Genomic DNA, 15231 nt, shown 5'->3' on the forward strand with positions numbered 1-15231 from the left:
CCAAGCAGGCTCCGTGCTGTCAGCACAGAGCCCCCACTCTGGCCTCGAACTCACGAACTGCGAGGCCACAACCTGAGCCGAAATCAAGAGTCAGCTGCTCAACCGACTGAACCCCTCCCCGGGTGCCCCCCAACCTGTCCCAGTTTAACGAGGGCAGGTAGCTTAGCTTCAAACAAGCACCATCTGGGGAGCCTGGGGGGCTCAGTTGGTTAAGCATCCGACTTGGGCTCAGGTCACCGTCTCACGGTTGGTGAGCTCGAGCCCCGCTTTGGGATTCTCTCTCTGCCCACTGCTCGCTCATGCTCGCTCTCTCTCTCTCTCTCTCTCTCACAAAAATTAAAAGTGAAGCGTATTAAAAACAGGTACAATCATGGGAGAGAAAGGTAGGCTTTCGTCTTGATTACAGACAGAAATATTTGCATAGTTGCATTTCAAAACTTAAAAACCATCACTGCACCTTAACACACAGAAGGACCAGTAACCACGTGGGGAGGCCCCAGCCTTGCGCCCTGCTCTGATGGCTCATCCTGCCAGAGAAGTGCTAGCCACCCTCACCCCTGTCCCCCTCCCTCTCCCACCAACACAGTGTCACAAAGGAGGGGAGGTGGACCTTTGTAAACAAACGAAGGGTGAAAAGACCCCGGGTCGGCCGTCCTCTGGGCTTTGGCGCCTGGGCCGCTGGGTATTTCAATCAGGACAGCGCTTCTCAAACTTCCCCCGAGCTTGGGAATCACCTGCGGAGCTTGTCAAAACAGCCTGGTTTTAGGCCCCAGCCCTGGATCCTCTAAGCCCGGGGTGGGGCCTGAGAAGGTGCATTGCTCACACGTGACCCCCACGGAGCAGGTGGGGCCACCCTCGGAGAACCAGAGCCCCGCGGAGTGCAGGTACTGCAACAGCATTTGTCAGCCCCCGTCCCTGCCCCCTCGGCCAGCCGGCGGACCCCGAGCCCCCGGGCAGGGACTGGATCTGAGCGTCTGGGTTTTCCGCCCGGTCCGCAGCGCCGCGCACAGGCCCTAGGCTCGAGGAGAGGGCGCTCGGCGGGCGTTTAGGGACCGCCGAGGGGTGGGTTCCTGGGTGGCCCGGAGCGCCCCATCCCCGGGCCGGGCACCGCCTACAGCCCGCGCAGCGCACCGGGGTGGGGGGTCCGCGGAGGGCGCCCCGGCCCACCCCACCCCACCCCCGGCTCCCAGCTGGGGCGAACCGCTGCCACCAACCCACCCCCCCCGCCACCAGCGGCCTCGGGGCGCCTCCTCCCGCGGGTCTCCCGGCCGCGGCCGGCCCGGGCGGCGGTGGCCGTGACCGCGTCCGGCGCCCCTGCGCGCGCCCGGAGGCGGGGCGGGGCGGGGCCTCCGCGGCCCCCTCCCCCGGCCCGGGCTCCAGCTCTGCGCGGAGGCAGCGGCGGCGGCGGCGGCGGCGGCGCGGGGACCAAGGTGAGCGGCGGCGGCGGGTCCCGGAGGCCCCGCGGGGGGAGGGGCCCGGGGGGTTCGGGGGGGGGGGGTGGCCCGCGCGCCCCTGCGGGTGGCCGGGGCCGGCGGCGCGGTGTGTGTGTGTGTGTGTGCGCGCGCGCGCGCGTCACGCCGGGTGCGGGGACAGGGGATGGGACAGGGGTTGGGCGGCCCCCGGCAGGGGGCTCCAGCCTCACCCACTACCGGTACCCCCGGACCTCCCCGCTCCTCTCTCGGGGTCTCGCCCCCTCGCCGCTACCCCCCCCCCCACCTCGCCCCGTCGCGCCCCGCCCCCTTCTCGTCTCCATCTCTGACTTTCTCTCGGTCTCTGTGGGTGGGTCTCTGCGCATCCGTCCAGCTGGGCGTCCAGCTGCCCTGCTTCCTGATCTTCCTTCCCCAACGCTGCCCCCGCCCCACGGCAGCCCTTCCCCTCCCTTTACAGTGCCCCCCTTAATAGAGCAAAGGAAGACGGTAGAGGGAGGGAGGCACCTCCTTTCCCAGCCCTGTCCTGTTTCAGCCTGGGGCCCCACCCCTCTGGCCTCTGGCCTGGGCCTCCCGCCACCTTCCTGCGGGGAGCTGGCCCTGCAGAGCGTGGGGGGGGGGGGGGGTCGGTCTGGGAAGTAGACACATCTGAGGGCAGACACCCCGGGGCGGGAGCACATAGGGGAGCCCCCCTCCCATCCCGTGAGAGACAGCACAGGGGCAGACCTGCCTGGCTCTGAGCCTGGGCCTCTGGCAAAATCAGACCGTGCCCTGGACCCTGTTCACAGGAGCGGGGCCTGACGCTTTCTAAGATTGTTTCCAATGGAGCCAAGGTAGGGGAGAACTGGCTGTGCTTGGGCAGAGTCCCTGGCGCCTGGGGTGGAGGGGGGGGGGGATCACGGGGTGTGGTGTTGGCCCTGCTGGGCCAGGCCGCTTCCTGTGGGTGGCCTCCATTGCCCCACCCGAGCCGTGGGGCAGCAGTGAGAACCACGGGCAGCTGCCGGCAGGATGCGTGGAGTGGCCATTGCTGTGCAGGTGATTCGTGATGCTTTTGGAGAAAGCCTGGCTGTGCCGGAGTTTCCCCGGGATCCCAAACACCACTCCCTGGACTGCGTCCGGAGGGGGCGGGGGGCTCCCTGTGGCCCTCAGACCTCCTCCTGCACCAGGCCCAGCCTGAGAACCCTTCCTGGAGGGGTAAGCTAGGGGCTCTGGGACCACCGGGTTGTCCCCTTCAGCGACAGTGCTTGATAACATGCCAGTTCCTGGGCTCTCGTCCTGACCTCTGATGGGGGCACCAGGAATCCATAGCTTACAACTCATCCCCTCCCCCGCCCTGCACACACACAAGTGTGAACACCGATGCGTGGTGGCTTTGGATGAGGGCACGTAGTTCCCTCTGGCCGGTAGGCAGCGGGGGGGACCCAAGAGCAACGCAACCCAAGGGCGTGGTCTCGCTGTGTCCCTGAGCAAGGCGCTCCCCCCCTCTGAGGCCAAGTCCCCATCGGTCCGCAGGTTATGGCCTGCCAAGGGTCCTTCCTGCCAAATGGTCTGGGATTCTGAGCTGCTTGCTGAAACTGTGGGGGCAGAGGGGGGGCTCTGGAGTCAGGCAGACCTGGGTCGGCACCCCAGGGCCACCGCTGGCTGTCTGTGTGGCCCTACCCAAGTCACTGCCTCTCGGGGCCTCCGTTTTTCCATCTGAAAACTGGAAACCATAATATTGCCCACTGCTTACAGGTGGCCAGGGATGCCAAAGAGGCATAATGCCTGATACATCACAAGCCCACCATGAACATGGCCTACGTCGTGAGAGGGGTTGGCACTCTCTGGGTTTCGGCGAGTTTAACTATCCGGTGATGGGGAGATTTGCATGGACCTAATTTCTCATAAGCAGGGAAAGCGGCCTGTGCGGAAACATTTGTTAGCTAATGGATTTTTCTGTTTCTAATGGATGGATTAAAAGGCCTGGGGATGGTCGAGCAGAATTGCCTGGGCAGAGTCAGGCAGCGTTTTATGGGATCCGACCGGGCTGCTGGTGCCAGATCTTTCTCGACACAGGCCCTGGGAGATAACACCCGGGTCCCCCGGGGGACTCCCGGCGGAGCCAGGAGGGGCTGGGGTGAGGAGAAGGAAGGAGAAAGACTGGGGCCCTCTCCACGTGCCCCGAGTGCTGGGCGTTCACAGACATGAACAAAATCGTCTTCTGGGACATCTGTGAGGAGAGCGGGCTCCCAAGATACCCATAGAGGGGCAGAAAAAGTCATTCATTCATTCATTCATTCATTCACTCGCTTACTCTCACCGGCCTTCTCCAGGCCTGGCAGATGGCCAGGGGGTCCCCACTAAGGCAAAGAGACCCACACAGAAAGGGGGAGGCCACCGGCGCAATCTGGATGGGGAGCTCTAGGGTCAGACTGTGGTGTCACTGGTCCTCAGGGTCACACAGCAGGATCAGGATGCCCTGCTTCAGGACTCACCCTGAAGCACGGTGGCCCAGGGCTGCCTGCGGAGGAAGGCCAGCCACCCCCAAGACAGAGTCGGGAGATACACATTTCGACTCTTGGACTGCTTTGACGATGTGGGTCTAGTGGAACGAGAAGGTGACTTCCTGGTGACACTGTAACCCTCTTTTTGCCTTTAAACCACATCCCTCTTACAGGTCTCAACGCTGAAGCTCAGGGGGGGAGCACACGGCGGGATGGGGACCTTGAGGTCTGTGAGCACAGTTCTGGTGACTCAGGGATCCCTAAGTCTCGGACACAGCTGCAAAGGCCGGGGACCCCAGAGTCAGGCCCACCTGCTGTAAATCCTGGCGGCACCATTTAATAGCTGTGTGGCCACGGGAAACCTGCCTGGCCTCTCTGAGCTTCAGTTCTGCCGTTTGCATGATGTAGATTGGCATAAACTGTTTAGGTGATTACAACCATGCGCTCCGGAGCCAGGCTGCTTGGGTTCGAGTCCCGGCCCCACCCCTCCCGGCTGGGTGACATTGGTGAGTCACTAAACCTCCGTCTGCCTTCGTTTCTTGGGGACAGTTGTGGCACTCACCGCAGAGGGTTGTTGCAAGGGCCTTGTGACTTCGTCTAGGGCCCTGAGAGGGGACAGTGCCCTGTGCCAGTGCTGAAGAGTGCTCAGGTGCCATGGAGTCACTGTCAGCGTCGGTGTTGATGTCGGTGTTGATGGCCGCCTCTGGGTCGCGGGAGGACTCGATGCCTGGCACAGGGGAACCTTCGGCTGACGCTTGTGCCCATCTGTACCCTCCGGGCCAGCAGTGAGGACAGAGGTGGAATTCACTGTCCCGTCACCACTGACCGTCTACACACAGGGGCAGGTGGGGGTGGGGACGCCGGGGCCAGGTCCCTTCTGAAAGGACGATCAGGAAAATGCATGCAGCTCGTTTCAGCACAGAATATTGCTGTCCTCAGTTCTGACCCCAGGGCGTGGGCTTCTGTCTGGAAAGAAAGGGGGGGGGGCTGCTGTTTCCTGAGCACCTACTATGTGCCGGGTCCTGTGCACAGACCTCCCCAGGCACCACCCCATTCACTCCTTCCAGCCAGCCCAGAAGGTGATCGTGGTCATCCCCAATTAACAGACAGGCAAACCGAGGCTCAGAGAGGCCAAGTGGTTGCCGAGAGACCAAGGAGGGCAGCAAGGAGGGAGGGGCGGGGCTCAAACCTAGGGTCTCTGGCCGGTGGTGCGCCTGCCCCCTGTTCACCCCATCCCGCTACCTGCCTGAAGGTGAGAGACTGTCACCGAGGCACCTCGCCATCAGGAGCTACCACAGTGGGGCTCCTCTGACCCCAGCAGAAGTCTTGCTCATTTTCCGGAAGGTTCTTAAGGCTTTGCTTCCTGTGCCATCAGCTGAACTGGTTAAGAACCTTCTGTGTGTTGCCAAAGCACTTTCTCCGGCAAAACCAGTCTGCCTGGAGCCCAGAAGAGAGCCCGGGAGGAAAGACCGTGGGGAGGGAGGACCCAGGCTGGGAGGGTGGCCCCCATTCAGCACCAGAAGACCCACACTCTGGTTCTGGTTCTACCACAGACCCTTTGAGTCTGAGGGGTTATTCTCTGTGCCTCACTTTTCAAATCTGCAAAATGGAAATTTTGATTCCCACCCTGCTTGGTTCCCGGGAAGGGACTGGGGGGAGGGGGGTAAGGTAAAGCTACGAACTGATAATAGTCAACAGACAGGCAGCCCTTGAGATGCACTTGGAAGACAGCTTGCAAGTTCACATATTTGCCCTCATTTCACCCGCCGAGGCCATCGTATGAGCCCGTTGTACAGATGGGGAAGGCGAGGCACAGAGAGGTCAGTCTCTTGTCTAAGGTCACACAGCTGGTCAAGCCTTTGGGTCTGAGTGAGATGGACCGAAAGCCAGCCAGTGAGGCCACTTATTGATGATAGGCATGATGCCCCTGCTTGATTATCTCCTGTGACAGGGAGCTCACTACCTTAAGAGTCCCCAGGATTATCGGTCTCAGACTTCAGTAGGGGGCGGGTGATCCTTGGGACAGTAGACTCAGCGTGGAGAGGGAAGGCTGGGAGAAGACCCCCAGCTTGGCTTTGACCATGCTGGGTCAGGGGTGCTGGGAGGCCCAAGGATGGAGAGACGGGGAGCTGTGGCTTCCGCTCTGTTGTGAAATGGGGGTAAGAACCGCACGGCACAGGGCTCCTGGGGACATAAACGAGGGGATGTGATGTCGCCTATCTGACAGGGGCTTGAACCGTGGCAGCTGTTATTACTGTTGTGTGGTTGTGGCTGCTGTTATTAGCAGTAGGAGTATTATTATTTAGGTCCTGTGTCCCCAGTAAAGTCACGGACCCCTGCGAACAGGGGCCAGGCTCCGTATGTCCCTGTGTCCCACCCTGAGACACGCTCAGTAATATTTATTGACTGGATTCCTAATGTTCAGCGCCCTCCAAATGGAAGGTGCCCAGGTGGGCGAGGCGCTGGGAGACCCTTCATTTGTATAATTTCACCTTGTTCCCCACGACTGGGGGGCGGGGGTCATCCCTTCCATTTTAGAAACAGTCCCAGAGAGTGTGACGGCCCTGCCCGAGGTCACACAGTAAGAAGGGGAGCATCGGGAATGCTTCCCGGAGGAGGTAGCACTGTCACTGGGCCAGCAGGATGGACCGTTTGACTGGGCCAAAGGGCAGGGGGCCGGTACGCTGGGCGTGGTGGAGAAGCCCAGCACCCAGCACGGCGTGGGGCAGAGTGTGGGTGGGGCTCAGGGGGCATCGGCTGAGCTGTGCTGACCTGAATGAGCTAGCCGTCTGGGCTCCTGACCCCACCCCGCACCCGACCCAGCCACGTCCTCCTGTCCGGGCAGGAAGGGGTGCCTTCCCGGGGACCGCTCTGTGAGCAGTGATAAAATATTTATCAGAAACAGCGGCAGCTGGGCTTCCCTGCACAGGGTATGGCCAGGGGCAGCTCCCACCCCTACACCAGCAGCCTCCCTGAGTCCTGCTGAGTCACGGGGGAGCCCAGTGAGCCACCTGCCCGCGCCCTCGCTGGCCCCTCTGCCCTTTGGCCGTGTGGGTGCCTCATAATGGGTAAGCCATTCAGCTGCCCACAGGACCAGGGCATCGGGCGCAGTTAGTGCAGAGGGTTCCAGAGCCTCCCCAGCGGCCAAGGTCACAGGCAGAGGAGGCCAGCGGGCCGGGATCCCCCCTGCACTCACCCCTGCAGGGTCCCTTCTCCTTAGTCCTCACGGCAGCCAGCAAGGTAGGTGGGTCCCCTGGCACCTCCATTCGGTGGTGGGAACACCAAGGCTCAGAGCAGGGGTGGGGGTGGGGGTGGGGGGGTGGTGCAGTGGGTCAGGTCTCCAGGGGCTGGTGGCTGAGTGGGATTTTGGTCCTCGTCTGTCCACCGCGAGGCCAAACGGAGCTCCAGCCTGGCATCAGGCGCTGGGGTGTCTGTCCGACCTGATGCGACACGGAGCTGTGACTCTGGGTTTGTGCTTTTGATTTTCAGAGTAACAGCAACGACAAAACACAGTGGCAGATGGCTCCTTCCTGCTGGCGGGTGGTGGGGGGAGAAAGACCAAGGATTTCAGATTCTTTTGTTCACTCATTCATAAAACGTCTTCTGGGTGCGCTGCCCAGAGGCCAGCGTCCTAGGTCCGAGGACCGGTGGGGGGACACCAACGCCCCGGGGACGGGGTGGGGGGCGTGGAACCGGAGAGGGCTGGGTTCAGCACCTGGGCCAGCTCTTCTGCTCACGCACCTGCTGGGTGAACCGGGCAGCTCGCTCCGCGTCTCTGAGCCTCGTGCCCGCTGGCGAATTAGGGGTAAACTCTGCCTTCTCCAGTGAGGATCACGCCTGTGTCCTTGTCCTTCGTCACATGTGCACATCGGCCGGATAGGCGTTCATTGGCCTTTGGACCAGGACTGGTTTCCAGAGAGGCCCCAGCAGGCTTTGCGGTCGGCTCTCCCGGGGAGTAACCAGAAGCTGGTGCCCGGGGGCCTGGCCGAGCCGTCTGTCCGTGGAGTTCTGAAGGGAAGCTCTGGTCCTGGAGCCAGGCTCGCCACCACGGCTCAAAGAGGGAGCCAGGTGACACGTGGCCCCGGGCCGGCGTCGCCCCTCACTGCGTGCGCATGCACGCAGGTCAGATTGTATATGCCTAGTTGCTCTCCGCCTTTCCTGGGTTCCTCTGCCCGGAACTCTTTTCCTGTCCGTCTTCACCTTCACCGAGGGCTTCTGTTGGTTCTTCAAGGCCCTCCTCCTCCAGGAAGCCTTCTAGGCTGCTCTGCATCCCCCGCCCCACTCCCCTGGGGCAAGGTGGGGTTTTAGAAACATGTGGTAAGGGACAGGAGAACAGCTGTAAGGTGTGCTCTGTGAGGAAACTCAGTGCATTTACAGTCTGCAGACGGGGCCTCCATTTTCCTGACCTTCACAGACAATGGATGTTCAGCTGGACAGTCAGGATTTCTGGGGCCAGGAGAGAGACAGGCGGTGCCGGGGATGGGGGCGGCATTGCAGAACCCTGGGGGTCAGGAGAGCTGGCCTCCCGGCCAGAGTCCCTCCTCTTGGAGCCGTGCGACCCCAAGCGACTCACCCCGTCTGTCAGGCCCCACGTCCATTCTGCAAACCCAGCATTTATTTGACCGAGGGAGGCAGGCAGGTGGCCGGGCGTGTCCATGGGTGTTCATTCGGTGGCTTTGCACGTGTGTTGAGAGGCCTGTGTTAAACCCTGGGAGGCAAATGCCATGAAGACGCAGCTCCTGCCTGCTGGGTCTGGCTCTCCATCAGACTGGCATGATGTAGTCTGATGAGGGAGGCTAATGGGACACGGACCCAAGGTGTGATGGAGCTATCACAGAGGGAGGCCCCGGGGACGCCCGCCCCAGCCTTGCATAGCTGGCACCTTGCTGGAGGGTGGGTTTGCCGGGGAGGCAGGTGTGCTAGGCCAGTGAGTGCTGTGTGGCTAGAGTCCCGGGGAAAGGTGACGGAGGGATGGGGAGACCCTGAAGGAGAGGGCTGGACTGGATCCTGAGTGATGGGGAGGGGTGCCCCCCACCCCAAGAGCATCACCCCCTGCACCCCCTGAGCCCTGAACGCTCCACCCACTAGGCTGCCACTGGGGGAGGCACTTTGCACGGAGGAACCCATGAGATCCTCACCCAACCTTGTGAGGCAGGCACTGCTGTGTCCCCATTTCACAGAATGGGGAAATTGAGGCCGAGTCACAGGTATACATTGAGCCCAGGTCTGTTTGTCCCCGGAGCCCAACTTGGAGCATCTTTCTTGTACCCCTTGCTTGTCCCTGAGCCTCCGGGGCCTCCGCTGTGTCATCTGCAGAGAGGGGATTAGAAAGTGACATCAGTCACCACTCATTCATAGAACGAATCTTAAAGCTCACCATGCCGAGTCCTTGCCGGGACTGGTTCTGTAGTCTGTGGTCAGAGCATCACCCAGGGTGGCTGGTTAGGGGACGGGAGCCATCTCGGGGACGGAGTGAACCCACAGGTTCAAGGCCAGATGGAACTCATTTCCAAAGGGAAATGAGTTTGATTTCACGAGGTCACCCAGAGAGAGCCCTGAGAGCAGCGGGCCCCTGCCGCCGAGGCAGGCAGGGAACGCATCTGCCCACCGAGTCACTGAGGGGGCGGGGCCAGCACAGGTGAGCGTGAAGAGAAAAGGCCTCCATGCTGACCGTCAACGTCGGAGGCCATCCCCTTGGTCTGTTGGCCCCAAGGCCAAGGAGGCCCTCCAGGAGACTGCGGGCCCTGGTGTTGGATGGTCAGGGGCTGAGAATGTCTGCAGTCAGACGACTCTTTCCTGCCTGTTTGCTAACAGGTGCCGTGGGCAGTGGGGGACAAGAGGAGAGGAGGGAGGAGGAAGAGGCCTGTCCAGGCCCCATTCAGAGCCCACCACCCTTCCCTCCCTCCACCAGGAGACGGTGAGGGTCCCCTCCCCCCATTTGCAGCTGGACAGACAAGGTGGGGTGGGCCGGGCCCCCTGGATGCAGTTTCAGATGCTGGGCTCTAGACGCTGCCGTATGCCCAGTGCAGGCCTCCCGTTGTAAAATGGGGACTCCTCCCTGCCCCCCGGCATTGTGTCTCCCTCCCAGAGCAGTTATGATGGCCAAATAGACACCGAGAACGAAAAGGAGGGAAGAGTAGACGGCTCATGGCTTTGCCCTCTCGGCCCTGTGTCCTCAGTGCAGACCGAGGCTGTTAGGGGCCCGCCCACCCGGGAATGCTGTGGAGCCAGACCCCACGTGTGGTGCATTCTACATAGTACTTGTGCCACAGGAGCCAGCTAAGGAAAGAGTCCGGAAGGAGCATGTCCTCAGGAGTCAGGGATCTCACTCTCAACCTCCTGGGGAATGTGCCCGTGGTGGCGGGAAGCCTGGGCAGTGCCGTCCCCCAGATGCACTCGCACAGGCAGGGTGGTGGGGCCCGTGGAGAAGACTTTGCTGGGGGAGGTCACCCCGGGCAGGGTTTTGCAGGATGAATAGGAGTTGACCAACCAAGCCAGGCTTAGAGGAAGGTCTTTCCAGATAGAGGGAAGGCCAGGTATGTGCACGTGAACTGCGCCCGGCCTCCAAGGACAGCGCCTTTCATCAGAATGTTGACCTTGACTTTTGTTTGTTCAGGAGGCTCCTGACCCCCCTTTTCCTCTCCTCTCAGATATCGCCAGAGCTGACAGCCTGGGGGTACCTGCAAGGGGCTGGGAGCTTACAACCCCACCCTCTTGTCTCATCCCTGTGGTCCGAGGGGCCCCAAGACCCCTTCCTGTCACCTGTCCCTCCGGTCTGGGGAAATTGTTGAGGTTGAAGGTGCCCCAAGGTCCCCGGGCAGCCTCTGTTCCTGGGTGCAGATATCTCACCTCCGTCCCCACGTTATCTGCCACCCACACTGGGAACCACAGAGAAAGAGCCAGAGCCCTGGTTATGCAAAACCAGAAACCACCAGGACTGGAACGAGGGCCCCCTTGGGGACCAGGCAGGGCGACTGGGCAGAGCCGTCCTCCCATGCCCGGCACCCAGAGGAGGAGAGCGCGCGCGAGAGCAGGTGGGGAGGGGGCTCCTGCCGTTCCCTGGTTTCCTGTCTTACGGATCAAGAGACCGAGGCTCAAAGGACAGCAGATGAGCAGCGGGAGACCAGGGCTGGGGTGACTGCATCAGTGCCCTTGGGGCCCCAGAGGGCCTGGGTCTCAGGCCAGCCGTGAGACCTGCCCACAGACAAGGGGTTCCCAAATTGACACAGGTCCAGGAGGGCCTGGGTCAGAGGGGCAGGCTGGGGACAGGGCCTGGGGCTTTTCAGCTAGGCGAGCCACGTGGACCCCCCCCCCCCACCCCAGTGCCCACAGAGCCCGAGCTGTGGGCCTGGCCTCATCTCAGCATCGCGGTGGGAGGGGATGCCCAAAGGTCACATCCGTGACCCTTTCCGCCATTTCCACCGCCCCGTGTGGTCCTGGCATCACCCCCACGTGACATGTGCACGTTTTCAGGGCTGGTGATGGTGGAACCAGAGCCTGGGGGCTGGCTGGGCCTGCAGGGCAGGGAGCGGAGGGGAGCAGAGCTAACCCACGGACTCCAGAGTTCTGAAACCTTCACGCACCCCAAGGCCAGCAGCATGGTGCCCACTCTGCCCCCCCCCCCCCCCCCAGCATCCAGACTGCCCGTCTGGTCTGGTCGGGTCCCTTTTCACCACACTGCATCCCTTGGAACGCCCTTCACCCTCCCCTGGCTTCAGGGGCCCCTGAAGGCCTTCACGAGGCCCCTAGGGTCACCTCCCCCCACCACAGCCTCTCAGGGGGAGCTGCTGGGAGATTACGTCGGGCGGGTGGAGCTGCTGAGCGCAAGGCCGGCCCCTACTGATGGTGTGGCCCACCAATCGCCCCACCGCTGGGCAAGCTCCCCCTTCCAGGCCTGTTTAAAATGTCACAGCTGCTGAGGGCTCTTCAGGACTCCCCGGGGCAATCACCGTCCTCCACCCACTGCCTCCGGCATCCAGGGCTGGCCAGTGCCCCGTGCCCTGCAGCCTGCTCCCCGGAAAACCGGGCGGGAATTCTTACTGGTAGGGCGGCCCCGCGAGGGAGGGCGGTGGGTGCCGGGCCACCCGGTGGGACCTCAGCAAGTCCTCCTCCGTTTCCCCACACGTCAGGACAGTCCTGCTGGTGGGTGGCCCGTGTGTCCCACCCCTGCCTGAGGCCTCGGTCTCCCCACCTGTAAAATGGCTTCCTGCGGGAAACAGCGGAGCGAGGAGGGCCTGGGAGGCGATGTTGGAACAGGGCGGCCCCGGCGTCCTTCCCTGGGAAGCCTGACTCTGGTTTCCTCCTGCTTCTACGGTGTTGAAAGGGCCTTTCTTGTAGGAAAGGAGGGCCAGGTGGTTTTGGCTAAATGCCTTTCTTAGACACCCTGTGCCAGTTAAACCACATCAGCGGACAAGGGGAGTGTGGGAGCCCTAGACGGGTGTGTGAGGAGGGGAGCGCGAAGGAGAGCTGAGGGGCTCAGGGACCCCAGGGGACCGTGGGAGAAGGTTCCTTCCCTCCAGACTCCTCTGGAAGTGGAATCTGGAGTCTCTAGCTTCCCCAACCTGCCCCCTCCAGCCCCAGGAAGGGAGTCAGATCGTTACCGCTCCCCTGCTGCGGGGCCACCTGGGGAAGTGCCTGGCTGCTCTCCCCGACTCCCTGTGTGTCCCGGGGGGGGGGGGGGGGGGGGGAACATGGCCTCACCAGGAACAGCTTCCTCAGCCTCTGTAAGGCAGGAATGCTGATACCTGCAGGGGAGTGGATGTTGATGATGTGATTGTATGCGCCCCTCCCTTGGGCGAGCTTGGCTCTATGAAAAATGCTCCTAAGGTGATACCTGCCATAGTGTTGTTCTAGAATCATCATCCAGACGCACCCAGATTTAAAAAAAAAGAAAAAAAAAAACCTGCCAGGAGGTCCGGTGTACCTGTGAGATATGGAGTGATGTTGGGCTCGAGCAAACCCTTAAGATGAGAGCACAGGTTTTCCTGGTAATGAGACCCAAGGGATGACCTTCTAGGAGCCCTCATACAGGGGTCCCCGTGTGACGAGCAGAGCAGCATCCTCGGTGTTCCTGTGGACGGGCTTAATCCGAGGACACGGCGTCTGGAACAGGGTCCTCAGGCTCTGCTAACTGCAGGGGAGAGGGAGGAGGGCATCCTCAGGTTTGCTGGGGACCCAATGAGGTCCCGTCACCTTGAGATGGCCGAAGCCTCCCGCCTCATCTACAGAAGGCACAAGGGTTTCACCTTCATCCGTAACAGAGCCGCGCGTAGTTTCGTACGCGAACAACGCTCTCCCTCCTCCAAATGTTCGGGCACCGCGGATGCTCCGTTCCAGTGGGCCATGCTCATGCCTCACCTTCACCTTTCAGAGAACCCCTCCCCCCGGCCAAAGGCAAAAGGAGTTTTGCAGACAGTCTGGGGGGGGGGGGGGTCACAGAACCTGAAAACCCCAGGGACTCCGGGACCCCAGCTCAGCAGGCTCCCCGGGCCCTGGAGTCGGCTGGGATCTTTCCGCAGACTGCGGTCCGTCGAGGAGGGACGGCGGGGGAATCGACAGTGAGACTGCGTGGTCCTGTCCGCTCACGCACCGAGGGGGGCGCCCAGGAAGCTGGGACCACTGAGCCCCGTCCCATGCCCGGGACGCCGGCTTCCTAGAAGGCAGCTGGCTCTTATAACATCATGCTCCAGTCTTGCTTTCTCGTATCCCTTTGACTACGCTGAGCAAATGCACGGGACAGGCTCTTTCCAAGAGTTTCTTGGCTCAAGCTCTCGGGAGTTTTGTCATGTGTGCTGTCCTTCCCTCCTGGTGGCCTGTTTCCTTGTGCACCGTGTCATCGAGATCTTGAGTTTATTTCCAGCCGGGAGTTACCTGTGGACACCTGGCCTGGCTTGGGGGGGCCCGCCCCTCCAGGGTACCTTTAAGACGGCTCTGGCGGGTAGCCCCCGGCTGTCACCAGCCCCGTCAAACCTCATCCAGATGCAGGGCCATAGATTCTAGGAGACTCTCATGCTTTCTCTTTTCTCGAGCTCAGGGGGACACACACAGGTTTTCTTTGTCATCTCTCTTTGTCAGGGGACAGATCTTTTTCCCCAGCCACCCATTTATTAGGGGCGTGGCCCCTGGCTTTGTGTGAAGAGGTCAGTTACCTCCGCCATCAGCCTGCTTGCTCAGTGTCTCCCCTCCTGACTGCTGGCTTTACCCTCTGTCTCAACGCCCTCTCCCTGCCACACAGGCCTCTTCCTGTGACTTAACCATCTTGCTGATTAGAGCGCAACGAGCGACGAATACAGACCCGGGAGCCAGACTACCCGGGGCTTGGGTCCCCGCTCTGCCAGCACGGGAAGGGCTCAGTTTCCTCATCTGTGAAATGGGGACAGCCCTGACTGAGGTTGTGGCAAGTGCTAGATGGCCTGATGCATTGAGGCACTGAGAATGTCCCTCCCCGTTGAATCATTGCTTCTTTCAAGCACTATTCTGGCCTTCAGGAAAATCAATAATTAAATGTGATAGAAGTGAGGTGATAAGACGATCTTAATGATAATATTAGTATTATCATTCTGGGTCCTGTTGATGCTCCTCATTTTCTTACCAGCTCAGTTATCCATCTAGAAAATGCGTGTAGGGGTGCCCGGGTGGCTCTGTCGGTCGAGCGTCCGACTGCGGCTCGGGTCACGATCTCGCGGTCCGTGAGTTCGAGCCCCGCGTCGGGCTCTGGGCTGACAGCTCGGAGCCTGGGGCCTGCTTCCGATTCTGTGTCTCCCTCTCTGTCTGCCCCTCCCCTGCTCACACTCTGACTCTCAAAAATGAATAAATGTTAAAAAAATAAATAAAAAGAAGATGTCTGTAATTTTGTTACCCAGCGTTTCTAGGAGCTGTGGAGGGAGAGAGCTCTCAGGTTGTGGCCATTCCTTGAATTGTCCAGCCTCTCGGCCTTTAAGTGGTCAACGCAAAATAATCATAATGCCCCCCCCCCCCCGGGATTACTGCTTCTTACCAAGCACTTTCCAGAGCCTGTCTCTGAGGCTCCTGCTCCGTTGTAGGTCATCTCTGGAGTCCCGTGCGAGTCCCGCGGCCCTTAGCGGACACCCTCAGGGCCAGATGTGACTTGTGATTCCCTCTCAATCCGATGATACCCTGCTGGAGGCACCAGGGCGGCATCCCGGGGACCGTTTCCGCACCAGGTCTATACCGAGTGGGGTAGACCAGGGCTCTAAATAGCCTCACGCCGCAGTGGATCAGATTCCGCGGCCAGACGGGCCCTAAAAAAACTGAGTTTGGCCGAGCTTATGTGTTTCCTAGTTGTGGACAGAGGCGTTCAG

The 15231-nt window shown here is 61.2% G+C and overlaps 1 protein-coding gene across 2 annotated transcripts in view; it reads left to right on the forward strand.

Annotated features, from left to right (window-relative positions):
* The first annotated feature begins 665 nt into the window (after nucleotides 1–665).
* Nucleotides 666–15231, forward strand: part of PRR5 (proline rich 5) — a 50522-nt gene continuing 35956 nt past the window's right edge. Inside the window, exon 1 of one of the 2 annotated variants that reach the window (XM_042993509.1) lies at nucleotides 666–884. The gene's annotated coding sequence lies outside the window, so the exon portion shown is untranslated. Of the gene's footprint in view, nucleotides 885–7054; nucleotides 7151–15231 lie in introns of those variants that run through there. The other variant, XM_042993507.1, reaches the window with a different exon arrangement.

This window comes from Panthera tigris, chromosome B4 (genome assembly GCF_018350195.1).
Source record: "Panthera tigris isolate Pti1 chromosome B4, P.tigris_Pti1_mat1.1, whole genome shotgun sequence".
NCBI classification, from domain to species: Eukaryota; Metazoa; Chordata; class Mammalia; order Carnivora; family Felidae; genus Panthera; species Panthera tigris.